Source organism: Mesocricetus auratus, unplaced genomic scaffold (genome assembly GCF_017639785.1).
Source record: "Mesocricetus auratus isolate SY011 unplaced genomic scaffold, BCM_Maur_2.0 contig_5839_pilon_obj, whole genome shotgun sequence".
NCBI classification, from domain to species: domain Eukaryota; kingdom Metazoa; phylum Chordata; class Mammalia; order Rodentia; family Cricetidae; genus Mesocricetus; species Mesocricetus auratus.
Genome location: NW_024430472.1, coordinates 20,271 through 42,988, shown reverse-complemented (window position 1 = coordinate 42,988; position 22,718 = coordinate 20,271). Strand labels below are relative to the sequence as shown.

The 22,718-nt window shown below is 41.6% G+C and overlaps 1 long non-coding RNA gene across 2 annotated transcripts; it reads left to right on the top strand.

The window, feature by feature from the left end:
- Positions 1-908: 908 nt before the first annotated feature.
- On the top strand, positions 909-18,918 carry LOC121138066. 2 transcript variants are annotated; one of them, XR_005875277.1, is made up of 3 exons: positions 909-1,238; positions 14,131-14,290; positions 18,179-18,918. It is a non-coding gene; the product is annotated as an uncharacterized LOC121138066 (long non-coding RNA). The 2 variants fall into 2 exon arrangements; XR_005875276.1 differs by lacking the exon at positions 18,179-18,918 and adding an exon at positions 15,373-16,121.
- The last annotated feature ends 3,800 nt before the right edge of the window (positions 18,919-22,718 follow it).

Here is a 22,718-nt window from a genome sequence, read left to right as displayed (position 1 = left end):
GAAAAATTAATTAAAAAATACGGATTTCTACTTAATCAAGCATTTCCCATAATTTGGAAGAAAATACATACAAATATATGGACTTCTTTATTTTAGACAGGCTATTTTCTCCATAGCCTAGCTGTCCTGCATATCAGGATCACCTCAAACTTAGACATCTACCTCCCTTTGCCTCCCAAGTGCTGGGATTAAACGTGTGGGCCACCAGACCTGGCTATAAACTTGCTTTAATTAAAACTAAATAAATATTTAAAATTAATGTGGCTGTCTTTCCAATGTTATTCAAGTGAGGACAGTGCTTTAATGAGTTTATATTTCAGTTACCTTTGGCTTGAGAAAAAAAAAAGCACAATAAAATGACGCCCCTGCTCTTAAGCTGTTAAAAATTATCCTGTGCATAGTAAAGTCACCAATTTAAACAGTCTTTCATATCTCATTAAAATTATTTTTTGCTTCATACGTATTTATTTTAGATACTCTTGCAGGGAAATCGATTCAATCAAGTCTTTCTGACTGCAGTCTGGAATCCTGATTAAATTTGGACAGTTTTAAATTAAATCCTCTCTAATTTAGTCCGTTACTTTATCAAGATTTAATCTGTGTTCAGTCTCTAAATAGTAACTGGCCTGTGCAAGCAGTCTGAGGATGCGGTTCCATGGTATGGCGTTTCAAATCTACCCATCAGGCTCTTATTTCAGTGGCTAGCATCCCACACCACACAAATTAATAATGGTAAAATTTAAACGTAAGAAATAAAATATAATCAACTATCTGTTGCAGGTGATCCTGCTCGGACACCCCTTGGGGGAGGCGGTGAGAAAACGCAGCAGCACCAATGACTCAGACACCGGAAGTCAGCGAGCAGCAGAGCAGGCTGCAGAGTCATTCATTGAGGAAGTAAGACCTGACTTTATACCCCCTCCCAAGGTCCCATTGGCTCAGGCGCTGACTCTGCTGTGTGTCCTTTCCTCATTGGTGTTTCTGGTCAGGTGTCCCTGTCAGCATCTCTGGGCATAGAGTCAGGCTTGGCTCAGGAGGAAGTGCCTGCTGCGCATGCTCAGGCTGGCTGACCTGGGTACCAGGGGTAGGGCGTGGCTTGGGTTGCTGGCTGCAGTTTCTTCTACAACCGACCTTACCCAAATTTGCATGCTGTATCTTGGGCTTAAGGACATCTTTTTCTTGGATAATTGTTTTGAACCTTGTCTGGTTTTGCTGTCTGACGTCAGGAATTATTCCAAGTAAGTAAAATCTCAGGGTAAATTAGTTTTAAAACACAACAATTAATGGAAAAAAGAAAAAAAGAGGCCATGTATTTGAAATGGAGCAAGGACAGGTATATGGGAGGATTTGGAGGGAGGGGGGAAATGTGATTATATTATAATCTCAAAAGTAAAACGTAATAAAATCTTGGGCATAATCATACAGTTTATTTTAAAGTCAGGAGTATATAGCTAAAAAAAACCTATCAAACAGAATTCTCTGTTTTGCTTAAAAAGTATCTAACTCCAACACGGTGTGAGTTACTTGTGTTGTTTAAAATATTCGTGGAGTTAGGGCCAGCAAGAGGATGGCTCAGAGAGTAAAGACACTCACCACCGTGCTGGTGGGCTTGGCTTCTGTTTCTAGAATCCACGCGGTGAAAGGGGAGGACCAATACCCGTGTTCGTCAGCTGTCTTCTGAGATCCACATGCTGTGACACAGGAACTACCTCTCCCTGGAAATGAAATGAATGTAATAAAAAAATAGAAAATAAAAAAATCTGTGCAAGCAACATCAAAACAAAAAAAAGCAGGCAGAGAAAATTATTTTTAATAACACCCATTTTAACCCGGCGGTGGTGGCGCACGCCTTTAATCCCAGCACTCGGGAGGCAGAGGCAGGCGGATCTCTGTGAGTTCGAGGCCAGCCTGGTCTACAGAACGAGTTCCAGCACAGCCTCCAAAACAATACAGAGAAACCCTGTCTCGAAAAAACAAAAACAAAATAATAATAATAATACCCATTTTAGCCCAGTGTCATATACATCATTTCCGTTTGTGAGCAATATTGAAAAGCATTACTGTAATACTAACCACTTTTGTATTATCTTCAAAATAGAATACACACGTTCTGCTTAGAGCACACATCATAGTTAGATTTAAAATTCCAGCTCCACCATTGTTCTGGCCTTTTCCAGGTGTTCAGTAGACACCTCTGGTAATTGGCTGCCATATTGGTTATTTAGGGGAAACAGCATTTCAGGTTCTACCTTTGACCAGGGAGAATTTCTATTCTGCTTTTTGGAGTCAGTGGTTGGAAGCTATCATAATATGATTGACTATACCTCATACTTCAGTTAACATACCGATAAAAGGTCATGTTCAGGCCATATTCATTATTCTGAGATAGAATGTAATGATCTATGCCAGGAATTGCCTTTCATCTGTTACATTCTGTTTCAAGTGACGTAAAGTTGTAAAAAGAAAACAATGAGAGCTAACCTCAGAAATTGCATGCTTTTTTCCTCCAGCTGAGCAGAAATTACTAGTTAGGCATAACTAAAATTATTACATAAAAAAGTTGTATTCACTGATGCCCAATGTGTCGTGGGACTTTCTTTCCCCCAACTGGTGCCTCCATTAATGAATTATGCTTATTAATTTAGGCCTGAGCTTTGTCAGCTTATTTTATTTGCAGAATCTATGCTATCTCAATACTTTCTCCTAATATTAAAAATATATCTGTACAATTATGTGCTTATAACTTAAAATATAACATGATTGGACATCACGTTTTTTCCCTTGTGTGTGTGTTTGTATGGGTATGTGGTTCATGTATGCGTGTGCACAAGGGCATATAGGAATACAGGTGTTGATGAAGAGGTAGACATCCGTGTCCCTGTCACTCTCTGCCTTGTGTGTTAAGACAGGGTAGCCCACTGCCCTGAAACTGCGGCACACTGATTGGCTGTTTGGCTGACCAGCACCTCCCTGAGTCCTCCTAGCTCGGATTCCCCGGTGCTGGGAGCACAGCTGTGTGCTGTCATGCCTTTTTTTTTAAATATGGTGAGTAGCATCCAGACACTGGGCCTCATGCTTGCATCGTAAGTTCTTTACCCACCAAACCTTCTCCACAGTTCCAACACATTTTTGAAGTTTTACTTTAGTGAGGAAGATTTAGTGAAATACTTTTATATGTTAATAGCTTGGGAAGAGTCAACCTTCTAATGAAATGAATCTAAACTAGCCCCGGGGTGGACTTAGGAATTACTCTGAGACCCTGCTCAGTTCTTTAACTATAATGAAAATCACATTTGATAGGTTTTACACTAACTTGAGTAACATTGGAAGAAAACATTATTTAATGTTCTGTTTAGCTGTTGGAAGATGATAATTTACTACGTTCATTTTTTTTCTTAACCTACGGGCATCTCCCAAACACGCCTGCCTTATTCTTTGGTCTGCTTTTCTTCATGCTTGGTTGTTTTTAATTTTCCATTACGACTGTTGATTTCTCTAACACCGAGTGTATTTTGGGAACAGTGTCTGTCAAGGGTTCAGTTGTGTTCTGTGTTTTTACTTTATCACAATTTGTAAGTCACCATCAGGGTTCTTCATTCTGGTTCATAAGTTGCAATTGGTACAGAGAGGGTTTAATTTGCTGTTTCTGGCCCCAAACCAAAATTGGTAGTCTAGAGTGAAGACTAAGGATTCTTCTTCTTCGCTCCACACCTCAGGAGAGGACAGGTGGGTGTCCATTTGGCCTGGGCTATGGGAAAGCGCTGTGGGTTTCCCTGTTCTGGTGTCACCATCCTCGAAAATGTTCCCTCTCCTCAGACATTTTTACTAGAGGGCATGAATTGCATTCTTTGGTACCGTTATGCAGATTAATGCTTGAAACTTATAAGGCTGGCTTTTCAGAACATTAAAGGAGTTTTCATTCTTGGTGGGTCCAAAATTGCAGTTTTGGATGTAAGTGGTAGCTTAATAGGATAGAATAATAGTTTGGGGAATGCATGAAGGTTTAAAAAAAAAGAATGCAGGGAATTATCAAGCTTCCACTGGTAAATAAGGCACTAAATGATATTTTAACCTAATGTTTCTCAAGTAAGTGTAAAACCTATCAAATGCATTTGCTGAATCAGAGTTGTGTGCAAGTGCATTTCTCACAGTCTGTGTCTGGGGAAAATGCCTCACTGTGGAACTGTTGTACCCCCGAGAAACCGGCACTCTCTGCCCGCTCTGCCTGTGGGGCTGCCCTACCCTCTGAATGCTCTTTGCCGAGGGAGCATGGTCAATGTTGGGGATACGTGAGATCTCTCCCTACGCCCAAGTGCTATGGCCATTTCCTCTCTTGGAAGCGAGATTTCTTTTATCATTATTATTATTATTATTTCTTTTCTTTCCTTAAAAAAAGGATTTTTAGATTATAATAAAATTAAAACATTTGTCCCCCACTTCCCCTTTTCCAAATCCTCTCATATGCCCCTACTCATTCTCTGTCTAATTCATGGCCTCTGTTTTCATTGTTATTCCATGCATGTGTATAAATATGTTATATATTATGTAATATATATATATATTTGCTCCATTCATGTAATGTTACTTCTGTGTACATTTTCAAGGCTGGCCATTTGGCACTGAACAAGTTTCCTTCTGTACAAATTTCTGTCTGCCTCCCTTCCTGTCTACTTTTTTAACACTGAATCTTTTCTGTGGATGTCTTTGTTGCCAAATAATTTTGAAGAATTAGTTGGACCCAGATAAAATAAGTGAATCAGTAACTATTGAATTTCTCCTGCTTTCGAGCATGTTTTAAAATATCTACAAGTAATTGTAATTTAAATTAATATTACTATACTATCTTGCTATTATCCTTATTTTCATTATAAGAAATGGATATTCCCCACCCCCATAGACAGAAACTTCAAAGTGTTAATTTCTTAAATAGATAACTATTACTTACATAGTTAAATAATACATTGCTACTAACAGTATTACTAATAGTTCTCTTCTCGAACAGAGAGGAAAACCATAATATGAAAAAAATATTAGAAATATTATAACAAAAATATGTACAACATGTAATGAGACTAAATTTTTCATGGGTTTTGAATTATTGATCCTTAAGCAGGACTTTATAAATTTTTCAGTCAAGGAGGCAGCAGGAACACAATGATCTTTCTGTCTGTTCTGAGACGTATGGGTGTGGAGGTGATTAGTTTATTCAGAGAGAAATCAAGCTCAAGTTGACAGGACTTAGGGCTGAGGGGTGGAGGCATTTTCAGATGGGGGCTGGTAAATCAGTCTGGGCTGTGCAGTGAGTGAGGGACCTTGAAGCGATCTTCAGGATTGGGCGTGAGAATCTATCAGTTTACATACTGCATTGCGTCCCTAAAGGCATTGTTTACCTGAAGTTTTCTACTCTTCTCCAATGCCAGCCCTGAGGATTGGGATGTTCAGAGAATACAGAGATTCATCTCATGTGCCCAAGTATTTTCTTTCTCTTGAAATGTGTGTGTGTGTGTGTGTGTGTGTGTGTATGTATATGTATAAGTATATATATTTAATTCAGTCTGCTGCTTTGCTTCTTTCTGTTTTTAATTAGCCTGGGTTTCTTTTGGCTGTCTTTTTGACTGGCTCTGTACACACGGATTAGACTGTTAGTGATTTTAGTGATTCATCAAAGTGTATTATAAAGCCTGAAAGCCTTGGCTGGTTTAGACAGACTGTACTCTTTCAGGTGGCTGATATTTCAGCGGCTCTTGGGTAGTGCCTGGAAGATGTGAGCTTGGGGCTGAGGACTTAGTTTGATTTCTGACTCGCTCAGCCCTTAGTGAGAGGTGAAAACGGTTTCACTGAGGCGTGGGTGTTTAATGCAAGCGGAGAAAGAGACTCCACGGGATGGTCAGTGTGAAGAAAACCCTGACCATAATATTTGGATGACCGGGAGTCACTTCTGAACAGGGGGTTGTGATGTATCTGCGTCTTCTTCCAATTGTTTTAGAGTATTATTTGTCATGTTAAAGGGAAGTTTGCAGAGCAAATATGATGAATTTGAGATGATGACTTGCACAAATTGTGCGGCAGAAAACACTGTCACCTGGGGACTCCCTCAGGTTCTTATCAGACAATGGCAACCTCCCCCCTAAGTGGTAGGGTTGAAGTTTGCACAAAGAAGCTATGTCTAGGCCAGCCTGGTCTACAGAGTGAGTACCAGGAGAGCCAAGGCACAGAAACCCTGTCTCAAAACACAACAAAACAACAACAACAACAACATTTCACTTATTGCGTTGTCTTATTTAAAACAGATATATTTGGCCCATGGCTAATGAACATGAAACAAATGGGCTAAGACTAAAAGCAATGTAGACTTGAACTCGTGCAGAGACAGATAATGCCTGCATGGTGTACATGGCGGAAAGGGGAAACGAAACAGTGAAAGCAAAAATCCAGCAGCTCTTAATGAGTAAGTGGGGAACATCCCGTCAGAATGAATTTGAGGCATATACCCATAGGAAATGGTGATTCATGAGTGGAGCCTAGTGCAAGCTGGGAGGAAACATGGATGGACTGGATTCTGACCGAAGACCAGTGGGTTCCTTGGTTGACTCTTGGCTGGTTGGCTGCTGATGAAACTGATGAGTTCAATACCAAGAAAGGCCTGTGGGTGGTGGAAGGGGAGAGCCGTGGGTCGACAGTGGTGCTTTCTAGACTTCGTCAGTGGAAGCAGATGAGAGCAGAGACATCATTTGAAGTCACGGGTAAGATGAGCAGAGGCTGCAGAATCGGAGGCCACAGACGGGAAAGAACCAGTAAGATGAGGGCCTGAAAGATGGAGACAGGAGAGAAACTTGGTCAGAAAGGACGGGTTCCATGGGCAGCCAGAAAGTTGTCTTTGTGGGTCATGCAAAAAGTAGGATGAATTTGTCTCATAAAATTGTAACAGTATATTATGTAATCACTTATCTAGATGGATGGGAAAAGAAGCCCAAACTTGAGTTTTAGAGTGACCTCTGTTTCCAGTGACAGTGTATTTTAAAATGGCTTCAAGGTCATTGTAGATCATTTCTCTGAAGATCACAAAGACTCCCTGGAATTTGGAGGTAGGAGCCATTTCTGAAGAGCTTTGGATTCACGTGCATACAACCAGGTGTCTTCAATAAATGCTTTAGAGCAATTACTGACATGCCCAATTGAATACTAATACTGTCCATAAAATGACTTCAATACAACCAAAGTGACAGCTGCATTGTGGAGAAAAGACACATGAAGCTTTGCATTAGCTTGTCTCCAAGGTTACCATCTGTGCTGATCTGAAGTTTCAATGTGGGGAGTTTCCAACCTGTGCCAAGATCGTATTTTCAGGGTAGATATCAGTGGGCACAAAAACATCTTGGAAGGGTGCTTGAGCATTTCTAGAGGTTCTATCCATGCTGACCTTAGTCACCCAGGTGTTACAGAGGGATGCATGCCTGCAAACCTGCTAGAAATGTGAAGTTCGTAGAAATTGCCAGAATGTCATCTTTTGTTGACCCCGCTTTGCAAACAGAGTGATACTAATTTGCATATCATGCCACTAGCCAATATTCTCAATAGAATCAAGAGGCTAAACTGTTTTGAAAAAGTGACTGGTTCTCTGGAGTTAACAGATTTCATGGTTTATAGCTGGTGAGCAAATCTAAATAAGGGTAGAATAGCTTTAAAATATAAATAGTTTCTGCTAGAGATGTAACTGAGATTGCACAGTGCTTGCCCAGCGTGCATGCAACCCTGGGTTTTATCTGCAATAACCACATCAAACCAGGCATTGTGAATGCTTGCCTGTAAATGCAGGACTCAGAGGGGGGGTGAGGGGAGCAGCCAGCTCACCTTTTTTTGAATTTCAAGGTTATCATCAACTATGTAGTGAGTTTCAGGGTAACCTGGGCTACATGAGGCCCACTCTTAAAAGAACAAACAAACAAATAAACAAACAAACAATAAGTAAATAAATGAGTGTACATTTAAAAAGGAAAAAAATTCTTGGACGTCTCGACCCTTTAAATATGGCCCAGGAACAATAAATAAGCAAATAAATAAATAATAAAATCTCATAGTTGAAAAGAAAAGAGGCAATTCTTTTAGTGAGCATCCTGAAAAAATTTGTTTCTTTTATCAGTACTTATAAAGCTGTGGAAAGAATTTTTTTAAACTCATGAAAGAATGTGATATTGCCTGACTCATAATAAGACTTCCAAAAATATAATGGCAGTGGCAATGATGCTGGAAATTTACTCTTGTGGTGACAGAAATCCATTCTTAGCTCTCTAGCTTTTACTGACTTGGTGCTAGACTTCAGGTTTGTGGCTGAGTCACCCTGGGGGCGTCCAGGTAGGCTGGGCCACCCCGTTCTTCAGCTAGATGCTCCGTGACAGGTACGTCGGGGTCTCCATCTGAGACTTGGGTTTTCAGGCCTGTGTATTTAGTTGTAGAAGGGAAAGTCTCCCAGCAAGTCGCTGAACAGAAAGGCACGCTTGGGGTCTGTTGTTGAAAGGAGCTGAAACTGGATTTTAGGTGAAGTGATCAAGTTGACTTGCGGGGTTGCCGACTGACGTTTTTCCCTCTGGGTTCTAGGATTTGTGACCCTGCAGCTGAGACTGGCCGGAATCATGTTAGGGTGAGGGATAGTCTGTGAGATCTGTTTTGCAACAGAGTCTGTGTGGCTTGGCAGGTGTCTATGAGTGAGTCCGTGGCTGGTGGTGCTCTGTGAATCCGTGGCTGATACTTTGTGAGTCCGTGGCTGGTGCTCTGTGGGTCTGGCTCGTGCTCTGTGGGTTCATGGCTGGTGCTCCGTGGGTTCGTGGCTGGTGCTCCCTGGGCTCATGACTGGTGCCCTGTAAGTCCGTGGCTGGTGCCCTGTGAGTCCGTGGCTGGTGATCTATGAGTCCGTGGCTGGTGATCTGTGAGTCCGTGGATGGTGATCTGTGAGTCCGTGGCTGGTGATCTGTGAGTCCGTGGATGGTGATCTGTGAGTCCGTGGCTGGTGATCTGTGAGTCCGTGGATGGTGATCTGTGAGTCCGTGGCTGGTGATCTGTGAGTCCGTGGATGGTGATCTGTGAGTCCGTGGCTGGTGCCCTGTGAGTCCGTGGCTGGTTCTCTATGAGTCCGTGGGCCGATAGAACTGTTTTGACTTTGTGAGATCCTACTGTGCCCTGCTTTGGGCTCTCACCTTCCCCTAAGTACTCTTTATCTGGTGAAATGGTAGATTTCAGGCTGTTCTTGCTCCAAGCAATTGTTTTTTGCAAAGCAGCAGTTCTATCTATGGTGATTACCACTGTGAGGCAGAATGACTCTGCTTCTTGTTTGTACAAGCAGGAAATCACCATCTGTCTAGTATGACATGGCTGATAAGTAAACTTTGTCCTGCCGATAAGAAAGGGCAGCCTATTAACTTACAGAAAATTGGGATGCTATAGGCATACGGGAGTCTCAAAACCATGCTTGTGACCTTATCAAACCCACAGACCACTCCAGGCTCTAACCGCATCACTTGGATAATAAAAGGAGGGACATCTAAAGTAAGGACACAGCAGTAATCACTGACCTGTCTGTCATCCAGCATGCTCTGTGTGCATCACGGAATGGAGAGGACATGAACTCTAGACTGCCCCCTTTGCCTTAGCCCAGCATGGTCTCTGCTGCTTGGCAGGACCCCCTTGAACTGCAAAGTGTCTACCTGGTCCTACATTAGTCTTCTTGTCCTGAGCCTGCTCTGCCCTGAACCGGCGCTACCTTGAAGTTGCTAAGTTCTGTGTGACTCCAACAGGCCCCACGCTGTGTGTGTGAGACTCATATTCAACCGCCTACAGTGACCCTCTATGTCAGCTCTCTGTCCTGCCTTCGGTGAGACTTCTTTGAACTCTCTTTAACTCTTCTGTGGCTGTTATGTAAGGGACACGTCTTGTGAAATGAAATGTGTGTGTGTCTGTATCTAAGAATGGAATAAAAAATAAACCTGTGATTGCCAGTGGCCAACTGGCAAGTGAGATTAAGATTGCTTGGTTAAATTACAGTTGGTAAAAGTGATAGTTTGTGAACTTATTGTCCAATAAATTAGGTCGTGTCTCTCTGTGTCCCGACATGATACACTCTCAAGACTGTCCCTGGGCTTATTAATACCTGGAGAGCTCTCGATACTCAAGAATTTAGATACAAAAGACACAAGGCTTTCTTTTTTTCTAAACTGACAGCAACTTTGGGAACTGACAAACAGCACACATTTTAATTACTTAATTTGACAGCACTTAATTCAGAAAGGCATGGAGCATTGAGGTAAGGTTTCACAGGATCTGTGGAAGTTGTGCTTGTGGAGAAGTGAGAGAGTAGAGGGAATTTAATCCCTTGGGTGAGTGAGAATAATCACCACTTGTGGTACATGATGGTATTTGTAATGAGTGTCAGAAGCAAACAAGTACCATGAGAACAGAGAGTCTAGAATTTAAATATGGACTCATGGAGTTAGCTTGTAAGTAAACCAAAAGGGAAGGAGACCACCAATGTCATGTGATATTTAAAGATATCCAAATTGCATGCAAATCAAGAGTTTAATATTCTCATGGTAATTTGCTTTGCTGGCATCTGTTTTGAATTTTGAGTATAAAAAAATTCTTCCCATACTAGTATATTTTACCCATCCATGGCCATTGTCTCTTGCAGTATTTAGAGTAGAAGTTGAATGACTAGTTTACCTCACCACCAGTATAGCATATTACTTAGAGCAGCATGGGTCATTGGTTAGTAGTTAGGATACTGTATTTGGTATTCCTTTTCAGGGATATAATTCATGGTATACAGTTGGTGAATTTTTTAATGCAATTTTTGTTTATATATTTAGTACATGTGTTTCTAAGGCCCAAGCTTTTAAACACTGTGATTGTTTTTCCAAGTAATATTTTGCAGCTTTATTGTCTCGAAAGTTGCTTTGTATATTGTGTTACTGAATCACAAAGTCATTGCAACTTGTTCAGCTGCAATAGAAACATAGAATCATATTTGTGCATAATAGATGCTTAAATAATTTACTAAAGCACCATCCCAGTAATACATTATTATCTTCAAGAGCTATCCATGTGTTTAATGACTATATTAATTAGAGGGCATTTCATTATGTTCACAGGTTATTTTCTTTAGCTCTGTTCTATAAGAGTGACCATACAGGAGCAATTGTAGCTACACTTACAACTTGCAACCTGCCTGGGCACTTGGAGATGTCGTTTCCCTTCATATGCTTTGAAAGCTTTCATCTAACATGAAAAAAAGCTGCATTTCACTACAATGAAATGACAGGTAGATGTTCTTAGTTATAGTCCACTTTGGCTGAAAGTTACAAATTCACCTTTAAGTTGAGAACAGTATTTCTCCTGGTGTGGAAATCTGACAGATCTTTTTCCTGTGAGTGCCCATAAAGACAGTATTTTCGTGTTGGTGAATACTCCAACAAACCCCATAGCTCATTTCATAGTTCTTGTCTTGGCTTATTATCTTCTCTAATTACATCTTTCGATGGAAACCCTCGGTAACATTCAAAGTATAATTCAATAAAGGAAATTTGATTTGTGCATTTAAATAGTGATACCCAGATACACAGCTCTCTAAGGAAAGAATTAAACATTTCCAGAAGAATGTATTGCATTGGAAAATACTCCACGCGTATTGTTCATGGTGACTGAGTGCTTGGTAAGTGTCAAGCAGTACATGGAAAGGTTGAGGACTCTTGAGGTGACACCATGTGGAGTTTCTGTACTCCTAGCAATAAACGTATGTGTGACTTAGCAGTTAATTAAAGAAGGGATGTACTTGACAGTTTCTTTAGAATGTACTCAGACAATTTAGCATGTGGACCTTCATGTCTGCTTATTCTCTGAGAGGATCAAATTTTTTCTGTCAGTCAGTTTCTGGTCAAATTCGGAATCATCAGAACTAAGTTTAGTTTTCTGTTCTGCCATAGTGACCAAATCACACTAGTACGAAACCACTGATTCTTATTGCGTGTATAATTTTGTCTGTTTTGTAGGATGCTTCTGTGGTAGTGAGTTCTTTATGTGAACTATACTTTATTAATCTTGTGTTTTTCTTTATTAGTTTTAAATTGCTGTGACCAAATGAAGCTTAAATATAGAAGGAAATTTGACTGTGTATTTGATTGTGTATTGCTTCTGAATTTTAGTACATATTCCTTGGCTTCATTACATCTGGACTCCAGGTGAGGCAGGATACCATGGTAACCAGAGGATATAGCTGAGGCTCCTCATCTCATGGCAGACAGGAAGCAAGGATGGTGAATCAGTTACTAGTGGGAGGGAACTAGGGTAAGGTACAGCCTTTACAGAGAAACCCAAAATGACCAACCTCCTCCAGACATGTCCCCACACACCATTGTCCCTCAGTCTCCCAAGTACCTTGTTCAAACTGTTAATCCATTGGTGGATTAGGACCGAGCCCACACCACCTAACATCTACAGATACGCTCTCATGGATCACATTGATCTGTGTGCTTTAGTAACTTGGTACGTGTTTCTTGGTCCAGTCAACTGGCATTCAAGGTTATCCATCACTCAAGGTTATCCATCGCACTGTCCTTAGTACCTGTTTTTATTCTGGTGAGTACTTGGGGCACAGTACATATTTGTTGACCATTGACTGATCTAGGCAAGACCAAGTGTGATGTTTGTTAGTATAAATAACAATTATTACAACAATGCTTATGATTATAAATAAATCATATATGTAAAATGATTAGCCACCCATAGGCTGATTCCCACCTCCCTTACATTGGATGTCCACCCTTCTGTGAAAGGCACCAAATTTATAAAATACTTCAGGGTCAAGGTTATTGCATGTTGAGTGTAGGGGTAGCCTCTGCAAGATTTCATTCCCCAATATTCCCCAGTGGTAGACATATTAATATGTCTTTTAATATAAAAATATCCAGAGAAATGGCTGCATTTTTTTCTGGTTTTTAGAGACAGGGTTTCTCTGTACTGTTTTGGAGGCTGTCCTGGAGCTCACTCTGTAGACCAAGCTGGTCTCAAACTCACAGAGATCTGCCTGCCTCTGCCTCCAGAGTGCTGGGATTAAAGGCATGTACCACCAACACCTGGCTAAGAAATGGCTGCATTTTTAATCTTCCTTTGGAAAACAGTGTCCAGATAACCAGACTCTAATCAATAAAATTCAAGTAACAGCATTGTATGTAAATTTTAGAGCACACATTCTTTTTACATTTTTCCCTCTCTGCTGGCTGGAGCATGGGCTCTTACTGGCGCTTGGCAATCCAGATTAAGGTCAGGATGGGAGCACATATGTTGAGACACGAAAGAAAGATTCTTTACCCAGTGGAATTACTCCATTCTCTGTGAACTTCTTTGCTTCGAACTTACTTATTTAAGAGACGATAAACTGACCTTCTAAGACACATGGACATTGGATTTTTTTAAGGTTTAAGTAAGCTTTTTGGTAGTAACTTACGGGTATCTTCTTCAGAAATTCTAGTCACATCCCTCTACCAAGCCTGAAGACTCTCTTCCCATGCCTATATATACCCTGTAGTGGCTTTTGTAGAAAATCTACTCTATTTTACTATACTGCTCCTCTTGTATAAAATATTACTTGAAAGTAGGATCAGTGTATTATTCAAGTGTCATTCATCTTTATTCCTAACCCACATTCATGTTAACAAACATAGTGTATGTGTAATAAGTATTTATTATTAGAATAGTAGAAAATAGCAGGGCCGTGAATCCCAGCACTTGCGAGGCAGAGGCTGGTGGATCTCTGTAAGTTCGAGGCCAGCCTGGACTACAGAGTGAGTTCCAGGACACATAGGACTACACAGAGAAACTCTTCATCAAAAAATAAAAAGACTAGAAAGTAGCCTAAGCTATTAAAAATGATAACAGTACTGTGGAGTTAATTTTGTTCAAAGACAATTGTAGTTCAAGATCATAGGACGATATACGCCATAGATAGCTAAAATATTGTATGCAGAGATATCTGTCTTTGATAGTGGTTTTCTTCTTCTTTTTTTTTTTTGCCTGGTTGAAAGAAGCATATTGAAAAGTTCTTAAGATTCTGTCCTAGAGACATCACCAGTTTCATTTTCTTCACAGGCCCTCTCAAGCCCTGAGTAAATAAGTGGTTTGTGCCTGTTCCAATGGCAGAGCAGAAATCTGCAGTGGCTCCGTCAAGCGACTGTACTGATTCCTTATTCTGACACCAGGAGAAGACTCCATCCCAGATTGTGGCAATGTCTGTATCCAATCTATCATGGTGAGTGCGTGGCTTTCCTATCTCAAGTCAGAACGTGGGAAGAGAACTTGAAACACTGGATTTTCAGACTGTCCTATATTAGAGTAAGAAGAGTTTTTCTTTTGTGTTTTGATGATTTTGTATATAGTCACTTTATTTGCATGATTTCCCACTTCTCTCAAACCCCCCAACCCCCGTTCCTCCCTTCTCAAATTCCTGGCTACTTGTTCTTTAGTTATTATTGTTGTGACATATATACATGGGTACCACCGGCTGAATTATTTAGTATTGCTTATATGTTATTATTGTTACATGTATACATAGGTACCACCGGCTGAGTTATTTAGTGTTGGTCATCTGTTATTATTGTTACATATATACATGGGTACCACCAGCTGAGATATTTAGGTTGCTCATCTGTGTATGTGTAGTGCTGACTGCATGGAATTGGAGAGCCTGTTAAGGGAACACTGATTCTTTCTCTGTCTCAGTAGCCATCGATTGCCTGTAGCTCTTCATCTAGGTACGTGGGCCTTTAAGATTCATGCCACCCACGTTTAACGCTTCCAGTGCTGTGGCATCTGGGGACTCTAGAAAGGGTCTGAGCCTCACAATGAACACCAGAGGTGTCTAATACCTTCCTTTCCATGCACAAGGGGAAATGAGAGGTTGCAAGGACTGTATTTGTCCAACGTGTTTTCCTCCATGTTTCCACTCCCCAGTTTAGGTCTAATACGCCAAAAGTATACCTATGCACATAGAGTGATATTTGTTCAACAGTGTCTCTTTTCTTTAACCCCCCCAAAAGAAACATCACCTAAATTAAACTAACTATAACTCAAAATTCCATTGTGGGTGCACAGTTCGCAATAGCTCTATTTAACCCTGCCTGTGATTATAAAGAGAAGTGAAGTAATAGCTCTCTGTGCCAGTGAGGAGCGGTGACATCCAATGATGAGTCTGCAGCCATCCACTGGACTTCAGGATTGTTTCTTAAATGTAAAGAGAGGGCTGAATGATGCTTACGTGAGCCAACAGCCTTTAATAGAGAAGCCTGGTAACCCTCTGTTTCTTTAAGAGCTCATTTCATCTCTTCTGCACAGAGAAATGGCGTCAGAGTCAGGGTTTGCTTGCTGACTTCTTGTAGCTGCAATGGACTCATTTTTGGATAAGTAAGTGTTGTATTTAGGGCAAAGGGTATAATTATTTGTTTAAATTTAGAGTAGTATTTCTGAAGGACCTAATTCTTAATGGCTTCCATAAAATGTGTCCTCAGATGCTTAGGCCTGGGTGCTGAGGGCCTCGTTTGGAAAAATAAAATAAATGAAGGGAATTAAAAGATTTAAAGTATATAAAATATATAAAACTAATGAAATTCTTGGGTACTAAATCACCATTGCTACAGAATGTCGTTTGCTTTTGTATTTGTATTAAAATAAAATTATCATTACATTTTTAACTTTAACTTGTCTAAATCCCGTGACTCATTTCAAATCTGTGAAAATGCTAGCCCACTTTTTTAAGAGGAATTGTCCCCTGGCATCTTCAAAAACCAAAAGTACCCTAGGAGGGATAGTAAAATACTTGCTACTCGAACACGGGGACCTCAGTTCAAATCCTCAGCGCCCACGTGTGGAATACTGGGCTTGGATGTGCGCTCCGGGAATTCAGGCGCCTAAGAGATGGAGACATGGAAACCAGTGGGGATGGGGGCGGGGGCGGAAAGGTGAGCATCCGGTCTACCTGAATTGATGGGCTCAGAAACTAAGGAGGAGGGCAGCCAGTGTCAACTTCCGGCCCCCACATGTATGTGTACATACGTCCACGAACACATGTTCACAGGAACACAAGAATAAATAAATAAATAAATAAATAAATAAATAAATGGAAAGCAGACAGCACATCCAAGGAGGAGAGTGGTCCAGGAGGAGGAGGAGGAGACGGGAGAGGAAGCAGAGGAGGAGCAGGCGGAAATGGGACGAAAGGGGGAGTGGGGAAGCAGGAGGATGAACACATGGGTGTGGATGCCAGATCACCGGACAGTGTGAGTCTGACCCAGGTCACAGAGCCAGCACAGGGGTGGGAGCTGGGGGCCGGGGGGACTGTCTGGGAGCCTCACGTCACCCTGCTGGGATGGGATGATTTGATGTAGGGCCCGCTTGACACCAAGAGAGAAAGTAAGGTCATTGCAGTTTAGCTGTCTGTCAGGGCTCCCACTGCTTGGTAGATGTTCTGCAAATAGATGCCGCGGAAATGAGTTGAAACACGCAGAACAGGCAGTTTAGTGAAAGTGCATACCTTCATTCTGAGAGAAAAATTCAAATGAGGAAGGCATGCGTAAAATGGGGATAAAAAAAAACGGTTTTCATGTTGGAGGTTCAAAGGCGTTGGAAAGGGATGCCAAGGTGCGGTGATTCAGCAGTGTCTGTGTAGATTCCTGTGCACGGAGACCTTCATCTGATCTGTCAATGTCGCCATCATACAGCTGTGTCATCTCCCCCCTCCTCCTCCCCGTATCTGAGCTGCCTCTTTATAGGAAAGAAGAGTAGGAAATGAGTCTCAGGTATTCAGGTCACCGCTCATGTACATTTCTTACTCTGGTAGGAAGTGGCTAACCTTTTCCCCATTAACCCTTGTAAATTTTCATATGTCCTAATGATTCTAGCCTGTATTTTGAGGGAACATCATCCTACAGGGACTTATTTAGCGATGTCCAGCAGCCTACCAGTTTCCCGTGGAAACTCTTCGTAAAATTACGTTAATTTAGTGAAACGACTGTTGTCCAGCATAAGGCTCTGTTTTGACGTCTGGAAACACAGACATGGGTGTACTGCCTCACACTGGAAATAAATGGTATTGCCAGGATTTTAACTGGCATGTGATGTGTGAGTGTGCATGGATACCCGATTTGGTTTGATGAGTGTGTCCTTTATTGTGGAAAAGAGAACTGCAGGGGAAACTAAGTCAGAGTGTGCTAATGATAGTGAGCAGACCCGTGCCTCCAAGGAAGAGTCAAAGCCACATGGAGAGGGCTGGTTCCTCTAAGCAGTTTCTCAGAGCAGCTTCTGCCTAGACATGGATAGCAATTGTATCGAGTTTTATGGTTCTCTGGAGTTGTGCGTTTACCTGAGTCTCTTCTGCTTCTCCTTCTTACTCACTTTAATACTGCGGGAAAACTCCCAGAGACAACACAGGGTGTAAAGATACCTGCAGCTTGGCCTGATGACCTGAGTGTGTTTCTCAGAATGGATATGGTGTAGAGAGAGAATCTACCTCTGCAAGTTGTTCTGTGACGTCCACATGTATTCTGTAGTGTGTATATGTTGACATATGTACATACACACGAAAATAAATAGATGAATGAATTTTTTTTTGTTTTTTGAGACAGGGTTACTCTGTATTGTTTTGGAGCCTGTCCTCGAACTCACTCTGTAGACCAGGCTGGCCTCAAACTCATAGAGATCTGCCTGTCTCTGCCTTCCGAGTACTGGGATTAAAGGCGTGTGCCACCAATGCCCAGCAAATGAAATATTTTTAAAAGCTCATGTCATTTTGTGGACACCTTGGCCTGCCTGGCATAACAATGTATTATATCCAACATTGATAACAATGTGTTAGTTTTAAAAGTAAGCAGTCGATGTAATGCAACATGAACATAAATGTTTATGTGTGGAACGTCAACTCCGATTCCCTCAATTAATACCGAAATTAAGGAAATGTAAGTTAAGATACTTACATTCCTTTATACAACTATCAAACCAATAATCTTAACTTTTAAATAGCTAGTATAGGAGAATTTCTTGTTCACGCAAATTTCAAAATTCTTTCTTGTTCTAGTGGTTGTGTACATGTGTGACACTTGTTTTACACACACACACCTCTAAAAGTAGTCTTTATTAATGCTTCCAGATTTCTAGGAAGCGTGGTCTGCCAGAAAGGGGAGCAGCTGGAGATGATTGTAAGAGTTGCATAGAGGTAAAGATGGATGTTTCATGAGACTTTCTGTTTAGCTGGTAACTACCAGGTGGATACCATGGCTGAGGTGATGCTGCTTAGCATAAGGCCAAGAGGATGCACAGGGTCAATTTGCAGACATCCATGAACAGACGGCACCTTCCACGTTTTGAGCCGTGGAAAGGCAGTGCTGTTGGTAGCAGATATAATTGACAGGAGATACAGGAAGTCCTAAACAAGCGAAAAGGAGATGGTGTGAGGGCAGAGAGTGTTTCCCGGAACTAAACAGCCTTCCTTCCTAAATCTCATCCATTCCCCCATTGTTTGTATTTCACAGAATACTTGCATACATATTGCAACTACAACGTGTGACTTTTGTAGCATGCAAGTGAAGTGAACATTGTGAGTACTAAATGTTTGCATTGCCCTTAGTATGTATGCAGCGGGTGCTCTTGTGGAATTTCCAGATTTGAACTCCTAAGGCCGTTTCCTAGGTGTGTCGTATGTTATTTGCATTTTTGTGAATGGGAACTCTGAGGTTCAGGATATTAAGTAACTTACTCAACATGACAAAGACACTAAGTAGTGGATTAATCAAGTGCTAATTGCCTGGTTCCAATTAGCACCCACTCCAAGACTATTTTTCTGTACACACACAAATATATCCCTCCCTGGAGAGATGGCTCAGAGGTTAAGAGCACAGGCTGCTCTTCCAGAGGTCTTGAGTTCAATTCCCAGTAACCACATGGTGGCTCACAACCATCTCTAATGAGGTCCGGTGCCCTCTTTTGGCATTCAGGCAAAACACTGTATACATAATAAACAAATCTTTAAAAAATAATATCCCTTTTCCTATTCTGTAAGCTGCTGTTTTGTCTTATTGATGATGTCCTTTGCCTTACAGAAGCTTCTCAGTTTCGGGAAGTCCCATTTATTGAATATTGCTCTTGGTATTTGTGCTACTGGAAGTGGTCTCCTGTGTCCATGCATTCAAAGCAACTTCCCATTTTCTCTCCTACCAGGTTCAGCGTAACTGATTTATGTGAAGGCCTTTGATCCATTTGGACTTGAGTATTGTGCATGAGGATAGATACAGATCTATTTGCATTCTTCTACATGTCCACATCCAGCTATCCCACCAACTAGAGTGGGATATTTTGCTCAGCCTTGATACAGCAGGGAGGGGCTTGGTCCTGCCTCACCTTGGTATACCAGACTTGGTTGACTCCCCAAGGAGGGCCTTATGCCCCTGAGGAGTGGACAGGGTTAGGGGAGAGAAAGAGAGGGTGTAGAAACTGGGGTTGTTATGTAAAGTGAATGAAAAAAAACTTTAATTAAAAAAAGAAATACCCCTGATAGGTTTGTGTACCCCCCACACACACCAAGCAGATTCTTCAATTTGCACACTGGGGCTCATCTTTCAAAGAACACTACCAGGTATTAGAATACTGTTGGGAGTGAGGAGGCTGGTTATAACCCACCAGTTTCCCTATCAGAAGTTTAGTTGCCTTTCGTAAAAGTATGTAAAGTGATTTCCTTAAATTGTTACAAGATCTCCAGAGAGTGGGACTTGGTTATGACTACTTTTTGGAGGACAGGGTATCAGATAACCCAGTCTGATTTAATATTCACTATGCAGCTGGGGATGACCTTGAACCCCTGACCTTCCTCCCTCTACCTTGAAAGTGCAATGATGACAGGCATGCACCATCACCCTGGCCCAATGTGTAGACTTGGACTTGTTACTAAAAGCGTTTCGTCACCACACAAACAGAAGCAGAGTGCAAATATAGGCAGAGCTTGCTCGGATTCTACTAGAGTGACTGTTCAGCTCCTGCCTCTTGAAGTCCCTCCACTAACACATCTAGTGGAGCCCATGGGAGGCTCACTAGCTCAGCACCCCAGGTCCTCCTGCTTTCCTGTTGCAGTAGCTACATTGATCACTAGTAGGGAAAGCCTAGCACAGTGCGAACTGGTTTTGGCAAATGAAGAGGGTTTTTTTGCAAAATAACGATGCGCAAGCTATTCTGTACTACCTAATGCCTACTTCGATATTTGCTTTTTTAACTTATTTTTTTTCTCTGTGAATGGTGGTACACACTTGCAATCTCTGCATTCAGGAGATTGGGGCAGTATGGAGGATACCATGTTTGTGGCAAGTCTGGCCTATATAGTGGGACCTTGAATAGAAAATAGAAGGTAAGACTGAAATGGTTTGGCCTCAGGACCCAGGAGAAGGAGCATGTTTGAGGCAGTGGAGATGAAGTTCGTAGGGAGGGAAGAGTAAACTGAGGATGAAGGGGTGATGGGGAATAGATCTCCGTAAGTTATACAGGGACAAAAGAGAAATTCAAATGCACACTTCCATAATGACTAGTAGACCACCTATTGATGTCCCTCACCTTTCATCAGATTATGGATGAAATGTAACTCTATTGCTCACATGGATCAATAGAGTTTGAGTGAGGTTTTTGATCTTTTCAAATCATTTCCCATAATGCATTGCCTGACCGAGTCTGTCGATAAGAAATCCTCCTTAGTGTGGAATACTCTTTATCATTATATGCTTAAATGACATTCTGCAGTTTGAAGCAAGCTTTTAATTATCTTTCACCAAATACCACTTATAATTCAGTTTCTCTATTTCATATGTATGCAGTCCTACTCCAGTTCTACTTGGCATGTAGACATATAGGAAGTAAGTGACACTTTTCATCTTCCAGATGAAGTAATTTAATGGACAATACAAACATCTCTTTCTAAATGATGGGCTTCTCTCAGGTGATTCTCCTTCTATACCACGTGGATGATGATTAATTTTGAGTTGATTGCAGTACATGAATGAACTGCAATAATATTCCCTATATCAGTAACTTCCTGGTCAATGTTTTACATTTGTGTCACTGACATCATTAAAGTGAAGTACCAAATTCATCACTCCAAAATGTTACAGTACCTTCTACTAGGCCATCAAGTAGGGAATGCTCATTTTTCCTCCTTCCCATACTTTGTCTCAGAAAAAGGCTCTCCCTCCTGTCCCGACTGTTGCTCTCCCTAAAATCCTAAAATCTGCTTTTGATCTTGGCCTCTACTTTCCCTACAGTATCAACCTTGCTCTTACCCTAGGTCAGCCACATTAAGTCTCTGTTGTCCTTAAAAAATAACTTTCCTTGCATGTCAGACTCGCCGGTAGGTTACCTTTTACCTCATGTTTAACGTCTTGTTGTTGGCGTATAATTTACGTACCATAAAATCCACCTGCCCGAAGTGTACAGATTGAGGAAGTACCATGAACGACTTTGTCTTTAAACAGTCCATCCTGGGAAACTCAGCTCGACTGTTAGACACTCCCCCACTCTACCTGCTGCCTAGGCAACCACTGTGGACTAGCTTTAACGAACATCCCATATGAAGATACCGTGTAAGCTTGGCTCCAGGGTCCTGCTTCCTTCACCTCAAGGACCAGTCCCAGGCTGTGGCTGGTTGGTTTTTTTTCCCTCTTTTGAGGGGGCTGCCACCCAGCTCCCAAATCATGACACAGAGGCTTGCTGTTACTTATAAATGCCCGGCCTTAGCTTGGCCCGTCTCTAACCAGCTTTTCTCATCTTAAATTATCCCATCTTTTGCCTCTGCATACACTATGTAATGTATGAATTAATGTATGATTTTCATTCATGTACTGCAATCAACTCAAAATTAATCATCATCCACGTGGTATAGAAGGAGTCTGGGGGAATCACAGTGTCCATTACATGGCCTAACCAGGAGGTCCCGAAAGGCAAAGAAGTAAGGGCTGGGGCCATTTTTAAACCAAGCAGCACTTCGGGAACACGGGGATGCTTGCTGAGAAGGCCATTTCCTTGGCCTCTTCCTCAGAAGCACTGTGAATTGGGCACTCTGGGACGCTGCCCACACATTCTGTATTTTTAACCAGGTATAAAGTTGATGCTGGTGTCAGGATCCTGAAGTTTATTCAATCAAGTGAGAATTTAAACTGGAAAGGAGATGAGTCACGTCAGAGGGCAACTGCCTCAGGAGGGTTTATAACTGGGCAAAATAAGTTCCCCCTTTTCTGGGCTCCATTACTCACAGTCCTTGACCTTTTAATGTCCTAGGCAATTCACATCTTCTCTTCAAATATTTTAATGTACTGGCAAACGAGGGCTTGTTTAATTTGTGGGGAAACTAACAAAAGTATAAACAGACAGGAAGAGACTACCAGATCTCACAGGAAACCAAACCCAGTAGTCAGTGTGTGTCAGAAGTCACAATTCCTTGTTTCCCACCTAAGAGGCAGGACTGTTCTACAGAGCCTTCCCCGAGCTGCACTTCCTCCAAAGTCCTTTCAGCAGACGTGCATAAACTCACAGCGAACTTCCAACAGGGCTATGGCCTTATTTAAAGGAAGGGCTTGCAGTCTTAGCATTTAAAGTAGCCATCACATGCTTCTTAAGGTGCAAGTTTTTCTATGGCTGATGCTGATACACGCACACTC